The following is a 26,671-nucleotide window of genomic DNA, read 5'->3' as shown; positions in this document are numbered from 1 at the left end:
CATTCACTCACTGATTCACCCAAAAAATGGGTAAGTATAATAATTATCAAACTTGTTTTTATTAATTTTCTTAAATGTATGTGTAGCTCACATTTATTTAATTTAATTTTAATATTTAATATTAGACATGTTTGGAGCCTGTAATCCCAGCACTTTGGGAGGATCGTTTGAGGCCAGGAGTTGGAGACCAGCCTGGGCAATATAGCGAGACCTGGTCTCTATAAAAAATAGAAAAATTCGCGAGGGCTCGGTGCACCCCTGTAGTCCCAGCTACCCAGGAGGCTGAAACAGGAGGATCACTTGAGCTTGAGTTCAAGGCTCCGTGAGCTATGACAATGCCACTGCATGGGTGAAAGAGTGAGACCTTGTTTTCTTTTTTGTTTTGTTTTTAAAGCGTTTGGAGTCTTTATTTAGAAATTTGGTAGTTTTTGTGTGTGTGTGACCACAATATGCCATAGGAACTCCTTAACTCTTGTTTATATCAATTAGTAGATGGTAAAATTGGTTTCATTATAAGTCATTTCGCTTAAAGTCGTAGTTTTCAAGACCCAATCAGTAACATTGAGGACTTACTGTATTTTTATTCTTAAATTCGATAAAATGGATAGTACTGTAGAATTATAATTGCACAAAAGAGAGCATGATCTAACGGTAATAAACTGGGAGAAACTTAGTAAAGCCGGTTTTGTTCAGATTCTTCTCGGCATCTGGATCTTCATTCCTTTCCTCCAGGCATAGGGAAGACCCCTCTCTGAAATGAAGGTCTTATGATCTACTTTAGGGGGAAGATCAGCTAGCTTTTATTGCCTGCTGCTGGAAAGAAGGGGACCAGAGAAGGTCAGAGAGATCTTTCTGCTTCTGCTCTTTTCTCAAATGCCAAGGTGCCATACTTTGAGGTTGTGCGACTGAACCCAAAGGACGCCTATGTCCCTTTAATCTTTGGGTCTGAGATTCGCCTGTGGCCCATGCATTGTACATTTACAGCCTGCCATTCGCCATGCCTGTCAGCCCGTAGCTGCTCCGGCCAGCTGGGTTTTGACTGGTCTGGAGGGCCAGAACTGGAGCTGAGAAGGAATCATAGGGAAGATGGTATTTTCAGGTTTTCAAGAACATCCGAGTCCCTTAAGCGTGAGAGAGAATCAGAAGAAAACTTAGAGAAGGATTTAGGATTTGCTCCATAACCGAATTTCTGTGTTGACTGTCATACCAAGCTTTGGCGAATAGCAGAAAGTGCCTGCCGGTTATACCCAAGAACTCTCCACAAGCTGTTATGATGCGGAACGCGAGAAAGACCACCTAAAGACCGAATTGAGCCAACTTGTGAGTCTTTATTAGCTGGCCAGCAACTACTCCTGCCCTGGAAAGAAGCAGGCACAAAGAGCAGTCCTGAACTGAAAGAGCAGGGAGGTTTTATACCGACCCAAGTTAGGGGCTAGGTGACTTTAGTCACAAGGGTTGGAACAGCATTACATCATGTTTTCCACAGTTGCAGGGTCTGGGACCCTCCTCGGACCACCTGTTCGGATAACAATCTTTGAGCAAGCAGTTTACAGAAGCAGAAAGCGTTAGCCCATCGCCCAACCGAAATACATTATTTTGCAGATTCAGCAATCATGGTAAAATTTTAACTACACAATACATTACAGATTGAAACGATTACAACAATCAGTCAGAGGTTAACTAATGATTTTTCCATTGCCACAGGGAACAGCTTCACTGTTTTAGCTGAAGGGCAGGCTGAATTTAACTCTTTGAGGTCCTTTACAAAGCATGGAGGGTTTATACTCCTTTTAATTGGTTTTGAGGATGAAGCCTACGGGTTAAAATGCTTTTCTCCTGCGTACTTTTTATTCAGTGGCAAATTCCGCCCAGAAGGGGGCTCCATAAATGCTGGTGCGTTTTTCTCGCTCCTCTCTTTCTCGCTCCTCACTGCGCGTCTCGGTGGTTCTCAGGACTCCCGCCTCAGAGCCCGCGGAACGCAGCCGGGAACCTGCGGGAGCCGTGACTGCGGCTGCGGGAGCCGACCTGAAGTTCACCTCCTGTCTTCTTTCCCACCTGGACCTAAATCCCCACAGCAGTGTTTAGGGCTTTTTTGCTTTTAGCTTCCTGCATTATATTTGCATTTTTCTGGCCACCTTTTAAAGCAGAGCGCACCCCATCCCAGACTTTTCACCGAAGCGTCGGTCCAGGCAAACTGCTCCCTTCTCTGCCCGGCAGGTAGCAGTCGAGCGGGCGTCCGAGAGGGTGACCAGCAGCAAGAGACCCCAGGACAGAACGGGGACATTCTGTATAATATTCAGTTTTCCTTCTCCCAGCATAACCGCGAGACAGTCTTCAGTATGGGGAATTCAAAAAGATAGCGCCTGTTACTGGCGAAAATAATAGTAACAGGCCATAGAAGTGTTTCAACCCCATTTTGGCAGAGGGGGGTGTAGCTCAGTGGTAGAGCGCGTGCTTAGCATGCACGAGGCCCCGGGTTCAATCCCCGGCACCTCCAGTTTTTCCTTTCCCTTTCTTCAGGCGGGCCAGCTTGCCTCTTTTTGGCATTTTCGTTCTGCATCAGCTCTTCTAATTCACACAGAAACCAAAGAAAACAAACCGGCTGTCTTTTGCTCTTTAATATCAACGCATATCTGCTCTAGGGTCTTGACACGTCCCTGGGTGGTTACATCTACTGGTGAACCACAAGATGAAAGGGGGGGGAGGAGGGTGCGGGGGGGGGGGGGGGATGCACAGACTCACTCAGAATTCCAGAACCTGAAAAATAAGCAAAGCACCAAATTAACACGCCTAATCACACTGGTTACATTTCTCAGTATAATTGAAGAGTAAGAAACACAGAAAGGAAGAAAAAATGCGAAACCACAGGAAATTTTCTTTAGATTCCTTCTTTTTCTCAGTTGTTCCTGGGTCCAGGGACAGACCAGAGGAGAGGAAAACTTTCCCACGGATTCCCCCACCACTCTCTTCCCATAGCAACCGCCTTCGTCTTTCTTTTCCCCATCTGTTTTCTGTCTCCTCCCTCTGTTTTAATAATTTATATGCATTTCTTTGACTCATTGTTCCTGACTTTCATTAGGGTAACTGTTTAAGTATAATATAAGCTTTGGATCTAGCTAGAAGTTCTTTATTGTGTTAAATAAATTCAACACTTATATCTGGCTGACTTGAAGTAGCACTTCGTTTTAAAAAATAAGCTAAGGAGGGGAAAGAAAATAAAAATACACATCCCTAACTAACCCTCTGTCTTCCCATTCCTGACTTCATCTCACATTTTGAAGGGCCTCACATCACACACTCATGTGTGACCACAACACACATCCAAGCTTCATACACACCCTTGGAAAAGAGCCACTCCTGAGTCACAAGGCCTAGGGGCACAACACTAATCGCATGGTCTACCCTTGGAAAGATGGATCAGGAAAGAGGACTTTGCAGGCCTTGGAAAGAGATCAGGGCCGTTTTGGTAGGGAGTTTTGGCAGCCCAGGTAAATAGAGTATGGACTCCATGCCCATGGGAAGATGCATGGCTAGGAAAGGACTCAGAGCATAGGCACCTGTTGTCCAGAGTTAAGTGTGACACTGGGTGTATGCCCCAAAGTGTAAGGGCATATTTGTGTGTAACAACACTGGAAATGGTCCTTTCCAATGTAATTCTAAGGTTAACCTTCCGTGGTGTCTTTTCCAAAATACCCAGTTTTCTGACTCAGAGTTGTCTCTTTTGGAAATGAAACTTATACTTATTGGACATAGAACTCTATACCTGACAGTAAAATTTGACAATATCTGAAAAATTAGAATGTAACAAGGTAGAATCTGTCAGAGGAAGAACCAATATAAACTTTATAGATTTTTGTAGCAGTGTTATGTAAGAGTTTATGGGGATTTTTGTGCTATAGATTATATTATTTTAGTACTGACCGAATTTTAGTCTAAAGAAAGCTCTTCTAAAATTTTGAAAATGTTGATTTTTAAAAAAACATAAATTTGTACTACTTTCTCAGAATTTTGAGAATAAGAAGGACAATAAAGTATATGTTTTAATGGGTGAATTTTAAGAATTTCTCCACTAGGCCAGGCTCGGTGGCTCACACCTGTAAGCACTCTGGGAAGCCGAGGTGGGAGGATTGCTTGAGCTCAGGAGCTGGAGACCAGCCTGAGCAAGAGCAAGACCTTGTCTCCACTAAAAATAGGAAAATTAGCTAGGTGTGGTGGTGTGCGCCTGTAGTCCCAGCTACAGTAGTTTGAGGTTGCAGTGAGTTATGATGATGCCACTGCACTCGAACCAGGGTGACAGAGTGAGACTGTAACTCAAAAAAAAAAAAAAAAAAAAAAAAAGAATTTCACCACTAAAGTGGATTTCTCTGTCCATTAAGAGTGCTAAAGATTCAGTCCAATTAGCTGTGTCAAAAAAAAAAAAAAAAAAAAAGAGTGCTAAAGATATAACCTGTAAGCTTAAATACATATAAACACGTGTGTGTGTGTGTGTGTGTGTGTGTGTGTATCATATTTGGTAACAGGCTGTTATACTAGTCACATTTCAAATGCTCAGTAGCCACATGTGGCTTTTAAAAACTATCACTTGGACAGCACAGGTATAGAACATTACCACCATTGTATAAGTTTTATTTGACAACACTAAATTAAAGTATTAATATTTTGGAAGAGAAAGCTTCAATCTAACCAAAAATTATACAGTTTTATTTTTGAAAATATTATTGAGGCATGTTTAATTTTTTTTTTTTTTTTTTTTTGAGACAGAGTCTCACTCTATTGCCCTGGCTAGAGTGAGTGCCACGGCATCAGCCTAGCTCACAGCAACCTCAAACTCCTGGGCTCAAGCGATCCTCCTGCCTCAGCCTCCCGAGTAGCTGGGACTACAGGCATGTGCCACCATGCCCGGCTAATTTTTTCTATATGTATTACTTGGCCAATTAATTTCTTCCTATTTATAGTAGAGACGGGGTCTCGCTCTTGCTCAGGCTGGTTTCGAACTCCTGACCTTGAGCAATCCGCCCGCCTCGGCCTCCCAGAGTGCTAGGATTACAGGCGTGAGCCACTACGCCCGGCAGAGGCATGTTTAATTTTTTAAAAATTTGGACAACTGAATGAAATCCATTTGTAAATGTACAAATGGTCCTTGAGGAAAAATGGAAGCCTTACCATAGCTTTAGTTTTTTAAGGGTTATGATAAATACAGACAAGAAAAAATTCTGCCACCCATAGTGCTTCCTGAGTAAAATGTTCTAACAATAATTTTGAAAAATTTAGGCTAATTTGTTCTTGCCACACTATGGGTACTTTACTCTAATATAAGCATCAAGGTTCTGGAGAATAACTTAGGTGTCACCAAATGGCTGTCTTGGGAACACCAAAGCCCAATGTTGCTTTTCCTCTAACAAATCATCAATGCTTTTCCATGTTTTTTTGAGGTGTCCCCAAATACCTGTGTTTCCATATAATAGCATTCTAAAATCATGAGCAATCTGAAATTATATGTACTCTCAGTAGAGATGTTAGCAAGGTGTCATGCTCAAATTAGACCTACAGTCACGTACTGCATAAATGACATTTTTGTCAACAATGAACCACATATATGAAGGTGGTTCCATAAGGTTATAATATCATATTTTTACTGTACCCTTTCTATGTTTACATATGTTTAGATACATAAATACTTACCACTGGGTTATAATTGCCTACAGTATTCAGTATAGTAACATGCTATACAGCTTTGTAACCTAGAAAATGTGTAGTAGGTTAGCTATGCCATCTAGGTTTATGTAAGTACACTCTATTATGTTCACATGATGAAATTGTCTAATGATTCATTTCTTAGAATGTATCCCTCTGGTTAAGTACATGATTGAATTAGGGCAGTCTTTTCAGTAGATGTTGGCAAAGGGATACCTTCCATTATAGAGTGTTAAAAAATTATGGAATATCCAGCACAAAGTATACCTTGAATTTCTAAAGATAAGAAACATCAACAAATCAGAGTTATTTAGGGGGAATATCAGTCAGTACATGGCAGACAAGATATATTCCCCTTTCTCTGTCTCATAAAGGGATGAAGAAGGGCTCATAAGTATATCAATATCAATAGATAATTCTGATTGCCTCAGTCTTCTTCACTAGCTTTTTTTTTTTTTTTTTTTTTTTGAGACAGTCTCAGTCTGTTGCCCTAGCTAGAGTGTGGTGGCATCAGCCTAGCTCACAGCAACCTCAAACTCCTGGGCTCAAGTAATCCTTCTCCCTCAGCCTCCGAGTAGCTGGGACTACAGGCATGCACCACCATGCTGGCTAATTTTTTCTATATGTTTTTAGTTGTTCAATTAATTTCTTTCTATTTTTGGTAGACACGGGGTCTCACTCTTGCTCAGGCTGATAAACTCCTGACCTTGAATGATCCTCCTGCCTTGGCCTCCCAGAGAGCTAGGATTACAGGCGTGAGCCACCACGCTCAGCATTCACTAGCTTTTAAATACACTCAAATCTGACTTCACCAGACCTTTTGCCTTTTTGCCTTTGAAAAGCTTAGCAGTCACCACAGGCAACAAACAGCCCCCTCTAGCCTGGATCCTAATAGGATTGTTTTAAAATTTCTACTTTTACATATTTTTGCTCATATTCCATGTCTCTTCATAACTTATGGAAAATAATGAATCAGAAAAAGCTTTTATTCTCTACCTCAGTATTTCCCTAATCCTCTCCTCTGGACTACATTTAATTACTAAACGTTCTTAGGGAGAAAAGTATACCATTCTTGCCATGAAAGAAAATTAGGTGCTATCTGTGGTACAAAGGGATACCTTATAAGGCTAACAAATACACCAATGTAGACAAACAACTAGTTCCAAGTGTATATGACTGCTTTGGTTTCTGAGACAGTAAGTGAGAGGGAGCCAGTGAATTAAAGCATTTCCCCCATCTATTTGAAATCATGCTTCAGGGCAAAAGCTGAAAAGGACCTGTTGGGATTTAAATTAGAATCTCCTTTTAGTACTTGAATTTCCAGTCCCTGTTTTATCAAAGTCCCTTATCTGTTCCATATCATTATTTCGTTTCTCAAAACTTCACAGAGTCCCCTGCAGCCAATAGATTCAGTAGAAGTGGGATAAAAGAGTTTTTTTGTTTGTTTGTTTTATTTTTTAAGAGAAAATAGGTGCAGATGCTAATGCAAAAAAGAATGGACTTTTCTCCCCTTCAATAACAAACATGCAAATATGTATTTGGGGAACATTTATGGAGAAGCAGTGGACACTAGTAGCCAAAGGCCCCTGAGATGCTACCTAGTGTCATCACATGCAGGAGTGCTTCTATAGCTGCTTTAAAAAGGGTACCAGACAGTCAGTCATAGTGAAGTCATCCCAAATTTTGTCCTCTGTTACAAGAAAATGACACATGACAGATTCCTAATCTCTACCCTGCAGTGTTGTTACTCACACTGCAACATGGCAGCCTGATGTTGCCCTTGGGTCTTCTCACACCTAATGGGTAATCGTAGGCTAAAGGAGCATTCAAAAGAAGATACCAAACCATGACCTGTGCTCACATGACAGTAAATGCTAAATTCAGACCAATGCTGAACCATCATAAAAATAAACAATAAATTCACTTTACAAAAAGTTAGAAACCCTTCACATTCATCTTAAAGTGTTCACCTTTATATACCAAGGTCTTCTTTTTCTTCCCTCACAGAAGAAAGAATTATGTGGGAGTATATCTACTTTAAAATATTAAAATTTGTCTACTTTATTAGCATTTGGATTACATTAGGGTAGTAGTTTGCAAAAAAAATAGTTTTTGATCTAATACCAATCTGTGATTACCTTCTCACTTATCTGCACATGAAGGAAAAAGGGAGAGATAATATAGTAAGCGCTTTATAAAGCTGTACTTATGGTAGGGGAGAAGAGGGTATACTTGCCCCTTGCCCTCTGAAGATTTGCTAAAATAAACAGACAATAGCTAGATTAATAGGAGTAAAAAGTACACAGATTTATTAACATGATGGGGGGAAATCACAGGAGAGCAAATATCCCAATGACGCAGTGATTGAGTGGTGATTAGGATACCTTTATAGTCCAATGAAACTAATTCTTTTGACATCTTGAGCCTTAGAATTCCAGTTGCAAATTAAGGGTTTTTTTTTTTTTTTTCTGTTGGGCTTTCTTCTTTAAATACTTGGTAGAATTCACCAATGAAGCCATATTGGCCCAGGCTTTTCTTTGTGATTAATAATTTAATCTCTTTATTTAGTATAGATTTATGCAGATTTTCTGGGTGCTCCTGAGTCATTTTTAGTACCTTGTTTTTTTTAATGAATTTGCCCATTTCGTCTAAGTTACCTAATATATTGGCAGGCAATTATTCATACTATTTCTTTTTTTTTTTTTTTTTTTTTTTTTGAGACAGAGTCTCACTTTGTTGCCCAGGCTAGAGTGAGTGCCGTGGCGTCAGCCTAGCTCACAGCAACCTCAAACTCCTGGGCTCAAGCGATCCTTCTGTCTCAGCCTCCCAAGTAGCTGGGACTACAGGCATGCGCCACCATGCCCGGCTAATTTTTTCTATATATATTAGTTGGCCAATTAGTTTCTTTCTATTTATAGTAGAGACGGGGTCTCGCTCTTGCTCAGGCTGGTTTCGAACTCCTGACCTCGAGCAATCCGCCCGCCTCGGCCTCCCAGAGAGCTAGGATTACAGGCGTGAGCCACCGCGCCCGGCCATACTATTTCTTTATATTACTTTTCTTTCCTATAAAATCAGTATAATGTCCTTATTCAGTTCTAATTTTCATAACTTGAGTCTTCTCTCACTTTTCTTGGTCAATCTAATTAAAGGTTTGTCAATTTTGTTTTGATTAACAAAAACCAGCATTTGATTTTATTGATTTTCTCTATTGTTTTTTCTATTTCATTAGTTTCCACTCTCATCTTTATTTCTTTTCTTCTGCTTGCTTTAGTTTTACTTTGCTCTTCTTTTTTCCAGTGGTTAAAATGTAAGGGTTAGTGAACTGAGATAATTTATCTTCCTTAATGTAGACTTCTGTAGCTATCAATTTGCCTCAGCACCATTTTAGCAGCATCTCATGTATTTTTGGTATGTTGTGTGTTCATTTTTATCTCAATGCACTTAAAATTTTTTATTGAAGAAAAAAACATAACATTAAATGTATCATCTTAATCATTTTTAAGTGTGCAGTCCAGTAGTGTAAAGTATGTTCATATCATTATGTAGCATATCTCTAGAACATTTTCATTGTTAACACTGAAACTCTATACACAATAAGCAGTAAATCTCCCTCCCCGCTCAAGGTGGTGCTTGGCAACAATCTTTCTACTTTATGTTTCTAGGATTTAGGTTATTCTACATACTTCATATTAGTGGAATCACATAGCATCTATCCTTTTGTGACTGGATTATTTCGCTTAGCATAATGTCCTTAAGTTTCATCCATATTGTAGCAGGTGGTAGGATTTCCTTCTTTTCTAAGGCTGCATAATATTCCATTGTATGCATACACCACATTTTGTTTATGCATTCATCTGTCAATGGACATTTGAGTTGCTTCTATTTCGGGGCTATTGTGAATAATGCTGCAGTGTGCATGGGTGTAAAGACATCTCCTTAAATCTTACTTTGAATGCTTTTGAATTCTTTTGGATCCAACCCAGAAGTAGGATTGCTGAATCATATACGAGTCCTGATTTTAATTTTTTGAGGAATCTTCACTGTTTTTCATAATGGCTGCACCATTTTACATTCTCATCAACAGTGTACACAGTCCTGATTTTTTCCTCACCAACAATTATTTTGTGTTCCTTTGATAGTGGCCATCCTAATGAGTGTGAGTTGGTTTCATTGTGGTTTTGATTTGCATTTCTTTAATGACTAGTGAGGTTGAGCATCTTTCCATATGCTTATTGGCTATTCATATATCTTCTTTCAAGAATGTTTATTATTGGCGGGGCATGGTGTGGCTCATGCCTGTAATCCTAGCTCTCTGGGAGGCAGAGGCGGGTGGATTGCTTGAGGTCAGGAGTTCGAAACCAGCTTGAGCAAGAGCAAGACCCATCTCTATTATAAATAGAAAGAAATTAATTGGCCAACTAATATGTATAGAAAAAATTAGCCGGGCATGGTGGTGCATGCCTGTAGTCCCAGCTACTAGGGAGGCTGAGGCAGAAGGATTGCTTGAGCCCAGGAGTTTGAGGTTGCTGTGAGCTAGGCTGATGCCATGGCACTCACTCTAGTCTGGGCAACAGAGTGAGACTCTGTCTCAAAAAAAAAAAAAAAAGAATGTTTATTATTAAAGTGTTTTGCCCATTTTAAATCAGGTTATTTGTTTTGTTTTGTTGTTGACTTGTAGAAGCTCCTTATGTAATAATATCTGGATATTTACCCCTTATCAGATATATGATTTGCAAACATTTTTCTACCATTTTGTAGGTTGTCTTTTCACTCTGTTGATTGTTTCCTTTGATATGCAGTTTTTTAAGTTTGGCATAGCCCCACTTGTCTATTTTTGCTTTTGTTACCTGTGTTTTAGTGTCATTTCTGAGAAATTATTTTCAAATCTAATAATCTAAAGCTTTACCACTATGTTTTCTTTTAGGAGTTTTATAGTTTGGGCCCTATGTTGAGGTCTTTAATCCATTTTGAATTAATTTTTATGAATGGTGTAGGTAAGTGCCACTTCACTCTTTTGCCTGTAGACATCCACTTTTCCCAGCACTCTTTGTTGAAGAGCCTGTCCTTTCCCCATTGTATAGTCTTGGCACACTTGTCAAAATCATTCATCCAGCCGGGCGCGGTGGCTCACGCCTGTAATCCTACCACTCTGGGAGGCTGAGGCAGGCGGATTGCTCGAGGTCAGGAGTTCGAAACCAGCCTGAGCAAGAGCAAGACCCCGTCTCTACTATAAATAGAAAGAAATGAATTGGCCAACTAATATATATATATATATATATAAAACTAGCCGGGCATGGTGGCGCATGCCTGTAATCCCAGCTACTTGGGAGGCTGAGGCAGCAGGATTGTTTGAGCCCAGGAGTTTGAGGTTGCTGTGAGCTAGGCTGACGCCATGGCACTCCCATGGCACTCACTCTAGCCTGGGCAACAAGAGAAACTCTGTCTCAAAAAAAAAAAAAAAAAAATCATTCATCCATATATGCAAGGATTTATTTCTGGGCTTTCTGTTCTGTTCCATTAGCCTATACTCTTATCTTTACGTCTGTACTACACCGTCTTAATTATTATTGCTTTGTAGTGTGTTTTGAAGTGTAAGGCCTCCAATTTTGTTCTTTTATAAGGTCGTTTTGGCTATTCAGGTTCTCCGAAGATTCTATATGAATTTTAGGATTTTTCCCTATTTCTGCAAACATGCCATTGGGTTTTTGTAATGATTACATTGAATCTGTAGATCAGTTTGGGTAGTACATACGTTTTAACAATATTAAGTCTTCCAATAAACAAGCATGGATGCCTTTCCATTTATTTGTATTGTCTTTGATTTCTTTTAGTGATGCTTTGTAGTTTTTAGTGTACAAGTCGTAAAAGACTTGTACTCCATGGTTCAATTTATTCCTAAGTATTTTATTCTTTTTGGTGGTACAGAAAATGATACTTTTTTTTCTTAATCTCCTTTTCAGGTTGTTCACTGTCAAGTGTACAGAAATGCAACTGATTTTTGTATGTTGACTATGTACCTTACTACTTTTCTAAAGTTGTTTATTAGTTGTAACTGTGTGTGTGTGTGTGTGGCATCTTTAGGGTTTTCCACATGTAAGATTATATCATCTGTGAACAGAGATATTTTGCTTCTCTTTTCCAATTTGGATGCATTTTTTTCTTTTTCTTGTTTACTCTGGCTAGGACTTCTAGTGCTATGTTGATCAGTAGTGGTGAGAATGAGCATTTTTTCCTTGTTCCTAATTTTAGAGGAAAAGCTATCTGTCCTAGGCCATTGACTATGATGTTACCTGTTGGCTTTTTTTTTTTTTGAGACAGAGTCTCACTTTGTTGCCCAGGCTAGAGTGAGTGCCGTGGCGTCAGCCTGGCTCACAGCAACCTCAATCTCCTGGGCTCAGCGATCCTACTGCCTCAGCCTCCCGAGTAGCTGGGACTACAGGCATGTGCCACCATGCCCAGCTAATTTTTTGTATATATATTTTTAGTTGGTCAATTAATTTCTTTCTATTTTTGGTAGAGACGTGGTCTCGCTCAGGCTGGTTTCGAACTCCTGACCTTGAGCGATCCGCCCGCCTCGGCCTCCCAAAGTGCTAGGATTACAGGCGTGAGCCACCGCGCCCGGCCACCTGTTGGCTTTTTTTTTTTTTTTTTTGAGACAGAGTCTCGCTTTGTTGCCCAGGCTAGAGTGAGTGCCGTGGCGTCAGCCTAGCTCACAGCAACCTCAAACTCCTGGGCTCAAGCAATCCTGCTGCCTCAGCCTCCCGAGGAGCTGGGACTACAGGCATGTGCCACCATGCCCAGCTAATTTTTTCTATACATATTAGTTGGCCAATTAATTTCTTTCTATTTATAGTAGGAACTGGGTCTCACTCTTGCTCAGGCTGGTTTTGAACTCCTGACCTGGAGCAATCCGCACGCCTCGGCCTCCCAGAGAGCTAGGATTACAGGCGTGAGCCACCATGCCCAGCCCTTGTTAGCTTTTCATACATTGCTTTTACAATGTTGAGATAAATTTTTTTATTCCTCATTTGTTAATTATTTTATCATCAAAGGGTGTTGAATCCTTTCTCTGCATCAGTGGAGATGATCATGTGGTTATTACCCTTCATTCTGTTAATATGATGTATTATATTGATTAAATTTTTGTATGTTGAACAATCTTTGCATTCTGGGTATAAATCCTACTTGGCCATAGTTTATAATCTTTTTTTCTTTGAGACAGAGTCTTGCTCTGTCACCTGGGCTAGAGTGCAGTGGCGTCCATAGCTTGCTGCAACCTCAAACTCCTGGGCTCAATCAATCCTCCTGCGTCAGCCTCCCTAGTAGCTGGGACTATAGGAGCTTGACATAATGCCCAGCTAATTTTTCTATTTTTAGTAGAGACAGGGTCTTGCTCTTGCTCAGGCTGGTCTCAAACTCTCGAGCTCAAGCAGTCCTCCCACCTCGGCCTCCTAGGATTACAGGTGTGAGCCACAGTGCCCAGCCTTATAACCATTTAAATGTGGTCTTGAGTTTGGTTTACTGGTGTGTTGCTAAGGAATTTTGCATCAATATTCATCAGAGATATTGATCTGTAATTTTCTTTTCTTGGAGGGTTCTTGCCTGGTTTGGGTATTAGGGTAAAGCTGACCATGTAAAATGTGTTTGAAAGTGTTCCCACATCTTCAATGTTTTGGAAGAGTTTGAGTAGGATTGTTATTAATTCTTCTTTACATGCCTGGTAGAATTCACCCATCAAGCCATCTAGTTCTGGGCTTTTCTTTGTTGGGAGGTTTTTTGGTTACAGCTTCAATATTCTTACTAGTTAGGAGTCTATTTATATATTTTATTACTTCATGATTCAGCCTTGGTAGAGTGTATGTTTCTAAATATTTTTCTGTTTCTTCTACATTATCCAATTTGTTGGCATCTACTCACTCATAGTCATGTCTTATAATTATTTTTATTTTCTGTGACATCAATTGTAATGTTCTCTCTTTCATTTCCAATTTTCATTATTTGAGTCACTTGTTCTTTTTTATTAGTCTAGCTAAGGGCTTGTCAATTTTATTGATTTTTTTTAAATCCAACTCTTAGTTTCATTGATTTGTTCTGTTGTTTTCTGTTTTCTATTTTGTTTATCTCTGATCCAATCTTTACTACTTCCTTCCTTCTGCTATCTTTTTTTTTTTTTTTTTTTTTTTTTTTTTTTTTTGCGACAGAGTCTCACTTTGTTGTCCAGGCTAGAGTGAGTGCCGTGGCGTCAGCCTAGCTCACAGCAACCTCAAACTCCTGGGCTTGAGTGATCCTTCTGCCTCAGCCTCCCGAGTAGCTGGGACTACAGGCATGCGCCACCATGCCCGGCTAATTTTTTATATATATATCAGTTGGCCAATTAATTTCTTTCTATTTATAGTAGAGACGGGGTCTCACTCTTGCTCAGGCTGGTTTTGAACTCCTGACCTTGAGCAATCCGCCCGCCTCGGCCTCCCAAGAGCTAGGATTACAGGCGTGAGCCACAGCGCCCGGCCCTTCTGCTATCTTTTAGTTTTGTTTTTTCTTCTTCTTCTAGTTCCTTAAGTGGTAAAGTTAGGTTGTTGATTTGAGATCTTCTTTTTTAATGTTACCAGTAATCACTAGAAACCTTCCGCTAAGTGCTGCTTCTGATGCATTCTTTAAGTTTGGTATGCTGTGTTTTCATTTTTATTTACCTAGATATTTCTAAATACCCCTGGGATTTCTTCTTTAATGCGTTGGTTATTTAAGAGTGAATTGTCTCCAGCCTGAGCAAAAGCAAGACCCTGTCTCTACTAAAAATCGAAGGTAAATTAGCTGGACAACTAAAAATATATAGAAAAAATTAGCCGGGCGTGGTGCTGCATGCTTGTAGTCCCAGTTACTTGGGAGGCTGAGGCAGGAGGATAGCTTGAGCCCAGGAGTTTGAGATTGCTGTGAGCTAGGCTGACACCACAGCACTCTAGCCAGGGCAACAGAGCCAGACTCTGTTTCAAAAAAAAATAAATAAAAATAGGCCGGGCCCGTGGCTCATGCCTATAATCCTAGCACTCTGGGAGGCCGAGGAGGGTGGATTGCTCCAGGTCAGGAGTTCAAAGCCAGCCTGAGCAAGAGCGAGACCCCATCTCTACTATAAATAGAAAGAAATTAATTGGCAAACTAATATATATAGAAGAAATTAGCCGGGCATGGTGGTCCCAGCTACTTTGGAGGCTGAGGCAGCAGGATGGCTTGAGCCCAGGAGTTTGAGGTTGCTGTGAGCTAGGCTGATGCCATGGCACTCACTCTAGCCTGGGCAACAAAGTGAGACTGTCTCAAAAAAATAAATAAATAAATAAATAAAATAAAATAAAATAAAAAAATATATATATAAAGAGTGAATCGTTTAATTTCTAAATATTTGTAATTTTCACTGTTTTCCTACATCTTTTGATTTCTACTTTCATTTCATTGTGGTCAAAGAGAATACTTTGTATAATTTCAATCTTCTTATTTATTTATTTATTTTGCTTTTTTTTTTTTTAACTTTCTTTCCTTGTTTGTTTTTGTTGAGACAGAGTCTCACTCTGTCACCATGGGTAGGGTGCAGCTTTTGTTTATCTGGGAAAGTCTTAATTTTACCTTTGTTTTTGAAGGACAGTTTTGCCAGATATAGTGTTCTTGGTTGACCGGTTTTTTTTTTTTCTCTTAGTGTTTTGAATATATCCTCCTGCTCTCATATGGCATGCAAAGTTACTATTGAGAAATTCACTGATAATCTAATAGGAGCTCTCTTGTATGTGATCAGTTGCTTTTTTCTTGCTATTTTCAAGATTCTCTGTTTGTGACTTTTGACAGATTGACAGTTTGAGTATAATGAGTCTTAGTGTAGGCCTCTTTAGATTTATCTTAGTTGGAATTCTTTGACTTTCTCAAAATTTTACATTCATTTCTTCAAATAGGCTCTCTGTCCCCCCCATCTCCTTCTCCATATGTATAAGTTATTCTGCTTGATGGTATCCTATAACGCCCTTAGGCTGTCTTCAGTTTTCCTCATTTTTTTTCCCTTTTGCTGTTCTGTGTCAGTAATTTTGAAAGTCTTGTCTTCAAGTTTGCTGATTCTTTCTTCTCCTTGGACTTGGTTAATTTGAGTAAGTTATAATTATCTACAAAATCCACTTCTATCTAAGTTTTCCAGTCATTTGCTGAGTTGTTTTATGTATTCTCTTATGATTTTTAAAAAGTTCTTGTGTTTTGATGGTTATTTTCTCCAATTAGTTCTAATTTTGTATATTTGTGCTTATTTTTTCTTTTCTTGATTAGGTTGGCTAGAACTTTGTCTATTTTATTGACTTTTCAAATATACAGATTTTTTTATTTATTAGTTATGCTTTTTCCTAACTCATTTTCTGGATTTGTCTTTATTAACCTTTCTTTCTGCATTCTTTTGGTTTATTTTGTTGTTCACTGTCTAGCTTCTTGAGCTAAGTGTTTGATTCATTTATATTATTTTTTCATTGTTAATGATATAGATATGTAAGGGAATAGTTTTTCTTACTATAAATACTTTAGCTTTTCGGTTTGTTTGTTTGTTTGTTTGGCTAAGACAACATGAATTTATTCTCTTGCAGTTCTGGAGGCTGGGAGTCTGAAATCAAGATGTCAGCCGAGCCAAGCTCCATCTGAAACCTATAGAGGGATGGTTAACTTCTGGTGTTTGCCGGCAACGCTTGGCTTTCCTTGGCTTGTAGATCTGTCACTCCTATCTCTGCTTCCATTATCACATGGCCATTCCCTGTCAGGTGTCTCTCTGAATGCTTTAGCTTTCCTTCATAGATTCTGATATGGTACGTTGGCATTTGCATCCTTTTCAAAAAGTCATATGATTAAATTTTGTATTTCCCTTTTGCCTCAAGAGTTATTTTATAGCATGTTTTAAAATCTTCAGGTGGTAGGGGCTTTTATTTTTTATTTTGTTAATTTCTAGTTTTAGCGCATGATCATAGAGATACTGTTCGCATTATTTCTAATCTTTGGAATTTATTGAGATTTTTTTCGTAGCTTAAGATGTGGTCAGTTCTCATTAATGTTTCATAGGTACTACAAAATGATGTGGTGGGTGGGCAGAGGCATCTCGGGCCCAGACACCCTCACCAGCCTCTCCCCTCTCCCTTTGATCATTTCCGGTAGGGCGCCAGGGATCCCTATTTTTCTGAAAAATCTCAATTTATTCTTTTTCATATGCGACCCTCTGCAGACTAGCTTCAAAAACTCATTCAAGTATGATTGACGTCCTTTTAAATCTCTGATTGGCAAATAATAGGATTGGAAAAATCCTGTTATTTATCACATCCCTTATCCTGTCTGCCCATGTAAGCGACTCCCCAGTGTTAGCTGAGGCTCTGTCGGGGTGTCGGGCTGAAGAGGGAGGCCCGGAGCCTCAGAGAATGAAGCCGGTGGACTAGGCCGGATGAGCCCAAGGCTTCCCGAATCGCGAATTCGAATGCGAGGGAAGCCCCGCGGTCACATCTCCCTCCGAGTGCTCTCCCGGCCGGGGAGAGGGTTCTGCCGAGAAGGGGCGCGAACAGAGCTGGCGCATCCTCCTGTCCCCGCGCGTCCCGCTCCGAGCCTCGCCGGGTCTCCCGCCCAGCCCGAGGGAGGGCGGCTGCGACCGGCGCGAACCGCTCTGCGTTTGTCCTCCTGCCTTCTCTCCACGCGCGGATCTAACATCGTCTTCATTTTTGTATCCCTAGCACTATACTTTCGTGGCTTTCTTGCACCCTTTTAAAGCTGCGTGGAAAGAGACGAGAGAGGGAAGATACGAGAGAAAACATTTCATCCCGGGCTTGTCTAGTGGCGTCAGAAAAGTGACTCCGACTGACGAGTCTTTCCAGATCCCAGGACCACCGTTAGAGGCTTTGGGTCTAGAATGCAGTTTGCTCGTCTGTCAGCGAAGCGGCACACAGGACCTAAGTTTAAGATTTTAGAAATAGCCAATTAGACAGAATGGATTTAGCCTCTTGCTACTTTCAAAATATAGCAAATGGTGATGTTCAGTCTTGAATATAATCCCGAGAGTGTATCTTTGCCGGGGGGGTGTAGCTCAGTGGTAGAGCGCGTGCTTAGCATGCACGAGGCCCCGGGTTCAATCCCCGGCACCTCCACTTTTTGGGGCATTTTTCATTGTTTTATTCCTTTTTCCTTGCGCAGCCTATTTTGCAACGATTTGCCATTAATATTAGTGCTGTTCCATTTCTACTCCTCGGGCTTGGCACCACTCAGGGTACGTGCGTAAGCACAAAGAGGAAAAGATGGAAAGCTAAAAGACAAAGACTCAGCTCGTGATCCCAAAGCTGCAAGCGCCCATTCACCTTTGGTTCTGTTTTGCAGTATTATTACTTTAAAAGCAGGAAATAAAAGATAAGGATGTAAAGATTTAACAAAAGAAAAAGATAAGCTCTCAGACAATTCCTTTTAGGTGTTTGTTTGTTTGTTTGTTTGTTTTCTGAGCTGTGGTTGGCCATGATCAGGCTGCAGGCTGAACAAGGAAAAACGCAGAGCCTTCCAAACTAGTAAATTGAGAAAGTTATTCTCATCAATGAATGCAGAGCCGAAATAGTTCCATTGGGAATCACAGTCAGCTGAAGATCTCAAAGTTCATAGATGGATTTCCAGTTTTGTTTTGTCTTCACTATTAACGGAGACTTAACTTTCCTAGATGATGTACCAGAAGTAATTTTATCCAATACAGCTGCGCCCTCTATCGGAAAGAAATTTTCCAGACGCTTGGTCAATATGGTCCTTATAGCACAGAAGTTGGTAACACCTGAGAGGGTGTTAGAATTGCAGAATTTCAGTTCCACCCAGACCTACTGAGCTGGAATTATTAACCGTTCAACAGGATTCCCTAGTGTTTCCTTTGCACATTAAAGTTTAAGAAACACTACGACGTGTATTAAAAGGGTAGGTATTATACCTATATGGCTATATTCAATTTTTTCCAATTTCTTATTCTAATGTAGAAAAATAATTGCAAAAATGTATTTCTATTGCTGAACCATTTTTTGAATGACTATATATGATTAAATATTATGTGAAGTTTTCATTTTATTTTTAATAAAAATTTTTCAAGTTTTGCAATAAAGACTGTGCTAACTTCTAATGTGAACTGGGAAGTTTGTGTTTTTGTCTCTGTTCTGAAACACTTTAAATAGGATAAGATCTTGTAATCATTTCAAAACTCAGAGCTGCCTCCCATCCTCATCAGCGACCACTAAATCTTCAAGAACTTTTGTATTAACACCCTTTTGTGTTCTAAGTCCTGTGATAGATTTTGAAAATCCAAAACCCTTAATGACCCCCATAAAAGTGTGGACTGAAGGATGCAGCAAGAATTGGGAAACCACTGGTTCCCAATATAATGTCATGCCACCTGTCACCCTGTGAAGTGATTAGGGAATTTTCAAAGGAGAAAACAAGTTCCAAGAGACATTCTTTCACAAAGTAAGATGTCTTAATTTTGAGATTCTTCTCCAAAGAAAGATTCAGAGCTAGTAGTGAGGAATCAGACTTTCTCGATGTGGGAAATAGGTCATTTTCTGTTCTGTTGACAATTTTTCTCGCTCCTTTCTTGTTTTCAAAGTACAGTTCCACAATATCTGTTTGCCACATATATCCACTGTGGCAGGGAAAATTTATTCACAGGCTTCAAACATGCAAATTCATCAGTTTGCAAAAGGAATATCATCAAAACATGAGGAAGAATACCATGAATTATTACGATTGCTTTTCTGTATTATGTTAGGACTCAGGCCCAAATGGAAATACTTTTTTTTCCACTTCCAACAATGGACTTTACCAAGGAATTCCACCTCTGTAATTTAAGGGAGAAATGGATAGGATGCAAAAGCCAAGAATTTAATATGAGAAAGCTGTAGGGAATACAAGAAGATTTTTTAAAAATCTGGATCCACAAAAACAAATGACATATGACTGACTGAGGTATTTTTTTGAGAGCAAAATGCACCTAACTTTGACCCAGGACAATAGTGACTCATTTTGAGGTACATTGTAGATGAATTTTGGAAATTCAGCTATGTTTTATTTTGGGGTTCTATCCTTCAACAGGATCATCTTTTGTTTAGTTTTCTCTAGGGAAAAATTAAAGATCAAGGAGCTGAAAGGAAGGGGGATGTGGCTGTGGGTGTGAGACCCTGGGTGAATGTGTGAGAGGTGACAGACTGTTGGGCAGGACCATTGGACATGTGGAAGCAAACACTATCCATGAGGCCACGTAGTTACTCTGACTCAAAAGGTAGTGCTTTATTCTTTTCAAAGACATATTTAGTTGAAGAAAAAACATTATTTAATCCTTTGCTGTCTAGTTCAGGAATCGTTCCTTCATGTTAAATCAAGGTGGAAGACTTAGAGCAATAGAACCAGACCTTTATGTTCATGTCAACAAATTGAGATGTAAATGCCAGAGAAAATCATGAGTGTGAATTCAAATTCTAAAGCATAATGTAAAAGATTATTACATGAAAACTATGCCCCCACCCTTCTGATCTGTAAATTTTTAAAAAATAGTACTCGACCAGTTACAATCTAATAATTGGGTATGAATGGTTCTATCTCCTGAGATAAATGGTTAGATCATCAGAAGAATCTTATATATTTAGAATTCATCCTACTACTTCCCCATAGAGAGAGATTTCAACAATGCTATAACCAGAGAATCTGCATGCTATGACATAAAATTAATAAACAATTCTCACAATGTTCAGTGTACCTTGGGAAAAACATAAAAACAAAACAAAACTTCCTTGTGAGGAACTTCTCGTAGTCTAACTGGTATCTAGGTTTCTCCAGGTGCAATTTAGAGGATAATCACTTGATGCCTCTGGAAACTTTCATAATTGTACTTTCACACCATCGAACAGCCTAGATAATTTCCTCTCATCCTCCTAGCACTTACACACAAACACACACACATGCACGCGCACACACACAAACACACATCAGAGTTTGCAGAATTAAAGAAGTGGGTGACACTTCTTTAATATCCAATGTCAGTGAAAACTGCCATTTCTGTTTCCTCTTACCTATTCTACTAGCCCCATGAGCCAACTGAGAGAGAAATTCCACCAAATCAATAAGGTGCTTCCAACTACAAATGTGGATCAGTGATACACTTGCTAATATATGCAAACGCATGCTGCTAGACAAAGATGAATGAGGAAGAGATGACATTTACTGGTACCAGGAGATGAGATTTTCTGGGTTTTCTATGAAAGTTTGAAAGCCATGGTGATAACCATTGTGAATTCCAGGGTTCAAGATCAGTGCAGGAAGTTCACTTTTTTGCTTTTCACAGCTACCAGTAGATGAATTCCTGATTTTCAACTCCCAAAGTTTACTTTGAGTTCTGATTCTACTCATCTCTCTCTATAGGTGCCTTCTAACCACTCACACCTCCACTTATTCAGAGCAGAGCACTTGGATGAGTTCACTGTGCTTCACTGACAGGGAGGATCATATAGAAGAATATGGTAATTCAACATTCCAAAAACAAATTCATTTCCTTCTCCTAATATCTGTTCCATTCCTCCGAAGAACAACAATAAACCTCTCTTTTCCGCTTTTCCTCCTGTTTGTTGAATGAATAACTGGGCTCTCTTTTATGTATTCCCCACTTTCTTCTTTGCTCTATAAATCTGGTAAGTCTCTCAATCTCATGTCTAGCTACCTATTAACTTACTCTCAGAATTTCAACCTTTTCTCCCTCCCTGAATCTGCTATTTAGTTCATGCCTTGAGCAATATTCTGGACTATTTTGCGAATCTCCTTAGTTGCCTTCATGCTGTATTAAAATGAAGAGATCCTTGGTAATGAATAACAAATTTCATGTGGTATTTATTCAGACCTGGGGATTTCCCATCAAAGTTTTGCTCTTAATATTCTTATTGAGCAAACAACCATAGCAAGAGTGTTTTGGCTGGGCGTGGTGGCTCACGCCTGTAATTCTAGCACTCTAGGAGGCTGAGGCGGGAGGATCACTTGAGATCAGGAGTTCAAAACCAGCCTGAGCAAGAGCGAGATCCTGTCTCTACTAAAAGTAGAAAGAAATTAATTGGCCAACTAAAAATATATAGAAAAAATTAGTGGGACATGGTGGCACATGCCTGTAGTCCTAGTTACTCGGGAGGCTGAGGCAGAAGGATTCCTTGAGCCCAGGAGTTTGAGGTTGCTGTGCGCTCGACTGATGCCATGGCACTCTAGCCTGGGCAACAGAGACTCTCAAAAAAAAAAAAAAAAAAAAAAAGCGTGTTTTATCTAGGAAAAGCTGGTCAATTTTCTGATGTAATAAGTTTTCGATATTTTACCTTCTATTTCAAGTTTTATTTGCTAAAATAAAGTATCCTCCACAGCTTACTGGGGCTTTCTATCTTAAAGCAGTCACAAATCCTGCTTCTACACCCAACAGTACTAAAACAATGAACACAGAAATGGGAGCTCACAAATATAGTGAGATATTTTCTGAAGGAGTACAAAAAGTGCTCCCAGCATGAGAGGATGTAGCTTGGTGACAGAATGCATGCCCCACATGTAGGAAGCCTCAGGTTTGATTCCCAGTGCCTCTAACCCTTGATTTCCCAAGTACTCACCAGTGAAATACACCCTCAGGTATCTTATTCTTTTTTCATTGCATGGTCACAAGAGGAGTAAACATATGACCCAAGACATTCATTTCAATGCTACAGTACTTAAATTTCATGAGCCTCAAAACCACTTAAGGCAGCTGGCAGAGTAGAAGAAACTTGTGTAGTTGATTAATTTTCTCTTGCTGCTGCAACAAATTATCACAAATTAAGTGGCTTAAAACAACAGAAATTTATTCTTTCACACTTCTGGAAGTCAGAAGTCTGAAATGAATACAGTCATGTGCAGCATAACAATGTTTTGGTCGATCACAGACCACACATCCTATGGTGGTCTCATAATATTATAATTGGCTAAGGCTGGGCATAGTGGTTCATGCCTGTAATCCTAGCACTTTGGAAGGCTGAGAGGGGGATCGCTTGAAGTCAGAAGTTCAAGACTAGCCTGAGCAAGAGCAAGACCCCATCTCTACTAAAAATACTAAAGATGTATACCTGTAGTCCCAGCTACTTGGGAGGCTGAGGCAGGAGGATTGCTTGCGCCCAAGAGTTTGAGGTTGCTGTGAGATAGGCTGATGCCATAGCACTCTAGCCTGGGCGACAGAGTGAGACTCCGCCCCCCCCCCCAATTTATAATGGATTGAAACATTTGTATTGGCTAGTGACATTGTAGTGGTCAGGTCACAGTATGTGTTTGTGGTGATGCTGATGTAAACAAACATATTGAGTTGCCAGTTGTATAAAAGCATAGTACATGCAATTATTTAGAGTACATAATACTTGGTAATGATGATTAATGACTATGCTACTGGCTTATGTGGTTACTATACTTTTTATTGTTGTTTTAGCGTGTACTTCTTCTACTTATTATAAAGAAGTTAACCATAGGGGGGAGGGGAGTATGGGCAACATACGTAACCTTAACATTTGTACACCCATAATATGCTGAAATTAAAAAAAAGAAGAAGTTAACCATAAATCAGACAAGTCTTTCAGGAAGTATCCAGAAGAAAGCATTATTGTCATAGGAGATGACAGCTCCATGCGTGTTATTGTCCCGGAAAACCTTCCAGTGGGGCAAGATGTGGAGGTCGAAGATAGTGACATTGATGATACTGACCATATGTAGACCTAGGCTAATACATGTGTTTGAGTCTCAGTTTTTAATAAAAAAGTTTAAAAAGTAAAAAATAAACAATTTTTGTAAATGGAAAACATCTTATAAAATAAGGATATAAAGAAAATGTTTTTGTACAGCTGTACTGTATGTTTGTGTTTTAAGCTAACAGTTATTACACAGAGTCAAAAAGTTAAAAAAAATTGAAAAGTTTATAAAGTAAAAGAAGTTACAGTAAGCTAAGGTTAATTTTTGTTTAAGAAAGAAGCATATTTTATAAGTTTAATATAGCCTAAGTGTGCAGCGTTTATAAAGTCCACAGTAGTACACAGTGATGTCCTAGGCCTTCACATGCACTCACCACTCACTCACTGACTCACCAAGAGCAATTTCCAGTCCTGTAAGCTCCATTCATTGTAAGTATCCTATACAAGTGCACCATTAAAATTTTTTAAAAACCATATTTATACTGTATCTTTTCTATGTTTACATATGTTTAGATGCACAAATACTTACTATTGCTCCTAAGGCTATAAACCTGTATGGCATGTTACTGTACATGTACTGTATGGCATGTACTGTTACTGTACTGTAACATGCCATACAGGTTTATAGCCTTAGGAGCAATAGGCTATACCATCTAGGTGTGTGTAAGTACACTCTGTGATGTTCACACATTGACAAGATCACCTAATGATACATTTCTTAGAATGTATCTGTATTGTTAAGCAATGTGTGACTATAATACTAGGACAAGATCAATATGTTGGCTGGACTATGCTCCCTCTGGAGGCTCTAGGGGAGAATCTGTCCTGTCTCTTCCAGCTTCTGGTGGCTACTAGAAGCTTCCAGCTTCTGTGGCTGCATCACCACAATCTCTGCGTCCATAGCCTTCTCCTCCATATGTGAAATCTCTCCTTCTCTCTGATAAGAACACTTTTTTTTTTTGAGACAAGAGTCTCACTCTGTTGCCTGGGCTAGAGTTCCATGGAATCAGCCTAGGTCACAGCAACCTCAAACTCCTGGGCTCAAGCAATCCTCCAGCCTCAGCCTCCCGAGTAGCTGGGACTATAGGCATGTGCCACCATGCCTGGCTAAGTTTTTCTATGTATTTTCAGTTGCCCAGCTAATTTTATTTTAGGTAGAGAAGGGGTCTCGCTCTTGCTCAGGCTGGTTTCAAACTCCTGACCTTGAGCAATCCTCCTGCCTGGGCCTCCCAGAGTGCTAGGATTACAGGCATGAGCCACCACGCCAGGCCAGAACACTTTTGATTACACTGGGTCCACCCAGATAATACAGGGTAACCGCCTCATCTCAAGATCCTTAATGTAATCACACCAACAAAAACACTTTTTTCATATAAAGTTATATTTGTAGGTTCCAGGGATTGGAGCATTGTATATTTAGGAGACATTATTCAGCCTACTACACATAAGACCCCCTTATCCCCAAACAAGTGTGCCACCATAATAACAAACTTGTCATTTTGGCTTCAATTTTCACGATTATTGAGAGAAAGAAAAACAGAAAAAGGATGGATGGGAAAAAAGAGGATAAAGGAAAAATTGATTCATTTTTCTTTGTTTTCTGTGAAGTTCTTAGGATAAGAATCCAAAAGTACTCCTATTGATTTGTCTACTCATCTTCTTTCCCCACTGCCAAAAGTTTGGTCCAACAATAAGCCACAAGGGGCAGTGAATATTAGGTGAATGAGTGGGTAGATGCTACCACAAAGTGATGGCTACCAAGAAACTAGAGTCCTGCCAAACGTGAAAGATGAAAAAAAAAATCTGCTTTAGGTGAATTAAATTACATGTGCCAAGTTGCCATTTCATACTGTCTAATTTTCTTTTCCTTATTTTTTTACATACATGGTCTCTCTGTGTTGCCCAGGCTGAAGTACAGTGGCTATTCCCCGGTGAAATCATAGTATACTGCGGCCTCCAACACCTGGCCTCATATGATCCTCCCGCCTCAGCCTCTTGAGTACCTGGGACTACAGGCCAGTGCCACCCTGCCTGGCTCATGTTTTTTTGTATCACTCATTCTATTTTTCCCTTCTTTCCTTTCCTCTTCTTTTCTTTTCTCTTTCTTTCTTCCTTCCTTTTCTTTCTTTCTTACCTACACATCCTGGTGTGCTATTTTTTTTTTTTAAATCTCTAAATAAAACCATACCTGGAAATGTCAGTTAACATCAAACATGTTGCTATCATGAAGTGTCAAACTATTCTTTTTCAGTATGTGTGTCAAAATGGAAATTATTACCTGTCCCCCTGCCAAAAGACAAATACTTAATAGTTCACAAATGTCTAAGACATGTTCACCATAGTGAAAGAGCAGCCATTTACTCTGCTGTTGCTTGTTCATCTAATCACTTCTACTTTCTATTTCCCTGGCATTGCTCAAAATTTCTGGTCTACTGATAGCCCTATTAAAGGGTTTTCAGGGCTGTTATAATTTCAAACCCGTTACTATCTGTGCCCATCTTTCCTGATGAATAAGAGGGAAGGGAGTTCTGTCAACTTCACTATTTCTGAAAGATCAGTTCCTTTTCTCTTCAATGTGGTTATGTTATTCTTTTGAAATGCAGTTAGACTTGTTTATATTTATATTGAATTGTAGGGTATTTTCACACACACTTGAGTCAGTTTTAGTTTTTGACTATGTCAAAGACTAATATGTTTTCAAGAGTTAAAAGAATACAGAAACTTATAATAAGAAAAGTTCCAGATGAATTTTATATGCCAGGATGTACTCAAGTGATAGAATGAAAGCATGCTCTAGGCAATCTAATATGATGGGGAACAAACTTTGGGGTGGGTTGATCGTGGGCTGACCACAAATCAAGAGCAGTACCTTTTTACCATTAAGGCTCCTTTCTTTTGGTGTAGCTGCTTAGCATGTGTCAAGGTCCTGGGTTCAATCCCTAGTACATCTAGTCTGTTTTCTTCCCCAACCTCCCAGAGCCTTCTATAATAAGAACCATTCCATAAAATTTCTCCCAAGCATCAAAAATATTCTATCATGGTAAACTGAGTTCTATTGGCCTTTTGTATTTGTTTCTCAACCTCTTTGGGACACTAGGATGTAATTCATATTCCCATCTACTCTCTCCAAGCATTCCCACAAGTCACTACCAGGTGTCACAGAGCAAATATTTACACTGGGAAGGAAGTAGTATTCTTAGCTATCAGTTGATTTCCACATTATCCATAATGTGAAAACATCA

General features: G+C 39.6%; 1 long non-coding RNA gene and 2 other non-coding genes across 3 annotated transcripts; all 3 read left to right on the top strand.

The window, feature by feature from the left end:
• The first annotated feature begins 1,184 nt into the window (after positions 1–1,184).
• On the top strand, positions 1,185–25,617 carry LOC105858682 (uncharacterized). The gene is made up of 3 exons (XR_001148228.2): positions 1,185–1,320; positions 21,118–21,215; positions 25,336–25,617. It is a non-coding gene; the product is annotated as an uncharacterized LOC105858682 (long non-coding RNA).
• TRNAA-AGC (transfer RNA alanine (anticodon AGC)) lies at positions 2,426–2,497 on the top strand. Its single transcript has one exon. It is a non-coding gene; the product is annotated as a tRNA-Ala (tRNA).
• TRNAA-AGC (transfer RNA alanine (anticodon AGC)) lies at positions 17,760–17,831 on the top strand. Its single transcript has one exon. It is a non-coding gene; the product is annotated as a tRNA-Ala (tRNA).
• Positions 25,618–26,671: the final 1,054 nt, after the last annotated feature.

The sequence above is a fragment of the Microcebus murinus genome, chromosome 15 (assembly GCF_040939455.1).
Source record: "Microcebus murinus isolate Inina chromosome 15, M.murinus_Inina_mat1.0, whole genome shotgun sequence".
NCBI lineage: Eukaryota > Metazoa > Chordata > Mammalia > Primates > Cheirogaleidae > Microcebus > Microcebus murinus.
This window is presented reverse-complemented; position numbering and strand designations above follow the sequence as displayed.